This window comes from Lactuca serriola, chromosome 6 (genome assembly GCF_051521515.1).
Source record: "Lactuca serriola cultivar US96UC23 chromosome 6, Lser_US96UC23_V15, whole genome shotgun sequence".
Classification (NCBI taxonomy): domain Eukaryota; kingdom Viridiplantae; phylum Streptophyta; class Magnoliopsida; order Asterales; family Asteraceae; genus Lactuca; species Lactuca serriola.
In genome coordinates this window covers 142,549,338-142,553,932 of record NC_136413.1, presented here as the reverse complement: position 1 = coordinate 142,553,932, position 4,595 = coordinate 142,549,338, and positions in this window count along the sequence as shown.

The window sequence follows — 4,595 nt, the reverse complement described above, 5'->3', positions numbered from 1 at the left end:
TTGGAATAAACCCACGCTCACATGAATCACTTCATGGAATTTAATCTCAAGTGATTGTGAGACGATAATATCATATAGTCTTTAAACCTAGATATATGGTTTATTGTTTGCTAGTTGGTTGTGCATTGATAATGCGTAAACGCATTAGTAACTTGGTGTTATAAAACACATTGTTGTGTATGATTTGATGAATAAATAGTAAATGCATATAAGTTGAAGTTTATCTGTTCCTTTTATTCTAAGAGGGTAAAAGCGATATTTTGGGCCCCTCGATGATTTTGTTTTGACTTATGTGCTGGGCCCGCTCAGGACCGAGTTGATGTGTTCAAATAAGTTCTATGTCAAACGAATCAGAGATCGAGAAACAAACTGCTGGACAATAAGTATGACTTAGTTCCATGTAATTGTCCACACGATATCTTGAGAATAGATGATTATACGATCCCTTATCTAAAGGACAGGTTAGTGATAAGATCAGAGTTGATAGCGACTTTTGAGAGCTACGATTGCTAATCGGATCCTGAAGTCGTACTTGCATTTATAGTTATTAGACTTAACCAAGTGGGCGACAGTTGGATTAGTGTCTAAGTCCATAACTATATTTAATATGTACTTGACCCCGTTGTAGCATGGTCCTTTTGGGTTGCCTTCACCGAAGCAACTTGACTGGATGAATAATAGAGAAAGAGGTTATTATGGTTTATTAATATATTATATGAATAATATATTGAAGGAGAAATCATATTTGTTTAATTAATATTGGTAAAGAATTAATTGAGAATTAATTTTGTGGTCAAAAAATATTAATTGAAGAGTAAATTACACGAATGGTCCCTATGGTTTGGGGTAATTTTCGCGCTTGGTCCCTAACTTATTTTTTTTACTTGGAAAGTCCTTATTATTTGTTTTTGTTACGCGCTTGGTCCTTACTATTTGTTTTTGTTACGCGTTTGGTCCATATTTTATCTAAAAATATTATTATTTAAATAGAGAAAAATTGTGAGGTAGGTAAGGTAAGGTGAGGGGGGTGAGGTTGGAGGTGTGTTTATTTAAATAAATTAAAAAAGTCAAGGAAAAATAGTATTTTTAGGTAAGACATGGACCAAACGCATAACAAAAACAAACAGTAGGGACCTTCCGAGTAAAAAAAATAAGTTAGGGACCAAATGCGTAAATTACTCTAAACCATAGGGACCATTCGTGTAGTTTACTCTTAATTGAATTAAAGGGACTGGAATTGTAATTATAAGATAATTGGATTTCGGGATGAGGAACCCTTAGAAATGGGGGTGGACGAATTCAAGGAGGGAAGCCCACCTTGAAATCAAATAAGGCCTCATTCTAGAAGGATCTTTGGACTACTTGGTGCCTAAGCAATCTAATTAGGGTTTTGACTGAAACCCTAGCAGCTCAACTATATAAAGGGTCCCTCGGCTTCATATTTCGGCTACCCTAACCCTAAGAAGAGTTCATAGAGCCGAATTCCCTTACCCTCTCTCTCTAAGTTTCATCAAACTTGCTTTGGTGTTTGTGATCTACTAGAGGCACAACATTTGGGGTGCTAAGGTTCTCAAAAGCTCAAGATCTTCAAGCAACAATCAAAGGTAACTTCCTAACTTGTTTATTAGATGTTAACTTGTTTTGTTGTATGTTAGATTAGGGTTTGAAAGTATTGGACAATTGTTGCATATAAAAATAGAAAAACTAGATCCAAGCAATCAGAGTTTGCATGAACACCATAAGGATGTTGTTTTGCTTATAATCCAACAGTGGTATCAAATCCTAGATCGTTTCTCTTTTGTATTTGATGCATAGATGATTTGTTCAAGCTCAAAAAGTCAAAAATTCAACCTCTGACTGATGGACTCGTCGAGTTGGTTCGTCTGGTGGCTGATTTTTTAGGATTTTGACTAAAATTGAATTGGGATAATTACCAAAACGGTTTTAACTGATAAAATTCGATTTTTTCAATATTAATTATCCTAATTCAATTCAAGGATAATTGTCAAAAATAAGATAATTACTTATTTTATAAGATAAATTTAATTTTTTGTATTTTTGATTTGAATTATCTTGTAAAGGAAAATATTAGGTCAAATTATGTGACTATCCACATATAACTGTGTCCAAAACTCAAGCGTAGCAAAAACGGTCAAATAATTGTTACCAAACAACAACGAACCATCTCGTTCTTTATATATATATTGTGTACAGTGGGATCTAAAAGATTGTCCAACAGTGTTGGTTGTTGTTGTGTAACACATTTCCTCTTCATTTGTATCCATGACGACTTATACCATATGGACATAACTTTTTGGCCTTTAGGACGCCTAAGAGGTGCTGACGACAATGTTTTGTATTCATCCCGCAAAATCTCTTTTACATCCAACGAGTGAATAACCCGAGATGGCTGCTCGGGGTTGCCATTCAGCGGTTGTTCATGGCCATCATTCAACGACTTTTCGGGGGTGCTTAAGACATAATCATGCTCCCATAACTCATTGTCATTGTAATATCCCTGTACGGTTCAATAATGTATACTTGTATACGATGCAAAAACATAACAAACATAAAAGATGAAATAATTAAAAATGTGCCCCCATCCCCTTCGAGGTAATCGTCTCTGGGAGTCTTATTGATAAGTTTAAAACCATGGCTAAAGTAGCTTCGTGCTCTGCTAAACGCTGATCCTGAGACCTCAACTGCTCGCGACATTCACGGACCTCATTTTTCAATTGACAGATATCGTTTGACAAGTCACTAATAATTCAGTCCTTGCCAGTTGATTGGTCAGTTGATGGCTAATTATCAAGCTCAGGTGAAAATTCCAACCCCATTTTATAGAAACAATTTGGATTGGGTCGGAAAAAGAATTCTACGTACTTAATTATATCATCCTTTTTAACATCTTATATTTATTAATTACTATCTTACCATTATACTTCAATATTTTTAATAAGATTTATATTATTTCGAAAGATATATAAATTACGATAGCATGTAATTTATTAATACGAAAAGTGGTGACTGTTTTTGCACTGTAACGGTCTATAAGAAATATTTAGCTAACATGACATATTTATACCAAATATTTTTCTTTTTAATTAATGTTTATACATAAATCATTTTTATTTTAACCTCTATCTTATAGTCCACAAATATGAACAAAGTTTTGTTCATATAACAAAACCCGACCAAACCTCCACTTTGTATATTTAATGACATTCACGATTAATTATGAGAATGTGGACATAGGTTCAGGAGCTGATGACTTGAAAATAAGTCTGTAAAAATCGTTTGACGGTAGTTCGGCGGTTGACTGTGGTCAAACGATTAATCGGTTTGGCAGGAATTAATGGGGACCTAAGTTACTAATAAACTATTTTAAAACTTAATATATCCTTAAACAATTAGTATTTGAAACTTTAACATTTTGAAATTTTGAAATTTTAAAAAATTTGTTATAATATTTGAAATTTTGAATATTTAAAAATTAAAAATTTTGAATTTTTGAAAATTTTGGTGTAATATTTGACTATTTGAAATTTTTTTAAAATATTCCCGCCTAGAAGCGCCAAGGACCGCCGAGCCGAGTTTGACCGATATTGACTAATTTCCGTCAATCATCCCTATTCGTAATTAGTTGCAGACCGCCTAGGTGCCACCAAGGTCGATATTTACAATATTGCTTGAAAGATAGAAGTTATAACACTCTCATGCAAGGCACGACTGAGAATGGATGGAGGTCCGGTGAAAGAAAACAACAAAAAGAATATGGATGGACAACTCTCTAACAAACATGTTCGTGGATGGATTTCCCGGAGACAAATCAAAGGCAGAACTATGGAAGCTGTTTATGAGATTCAGATAGATGGTCGATATATTTATCGACGGTTGGCAACAATACCATAGATCGAAGTTCGCCTTCGTAAGATAATAGAGGAGTGCAAGACGAACTGAAATTGGAGAAACGCTTACAGAGAACCAAATGTAGAGAACCAAATGTAGGGAATTATATCACTTTTAGTACTTGATGTTGTTATTTAATCGTTTTTTCTGCATTTAATCTCGATACATATCAGTTATCTGCACCGCAACGACACTATTACTGGGGAGCACGAGTATTACCGGCAAAGATTTCATTAGCAGTGACTGTAGGTATTACCGACGACAAGAGTCTTTAGTGACAATTTTTTTTCCGCCAGCAATAAACATTTTTCTTGTGGTGTTTATCCATTTTGGTCATGTATTATATCTATTTATTTTGTATTTTATCATTCATGGAAAATACACAAAATAAGTGTATTGCTTATTGTTTTGTCATTGTTGAGGACTTTTAATGTTTGAGGATGTTTAGAGTATTATCAAGGTTTTTTTTTTTAATTCTTTTTTTTAACGTATAATTGTAAAAGGAAAAGTTTGTGGTAATTGCTTAAAAATATGTGTTATGTGATTGTATGGATTTGGGCATTTAAGAGTGTTTTGGAAATAAAACATTTAAAAGTATGATTATTGGAACATTGCATTTGGACTTATGTTACATCATTAAAAAGAATAAAATGATATTGTTTTTGTTCCGCATGAGAAGGTTGAAA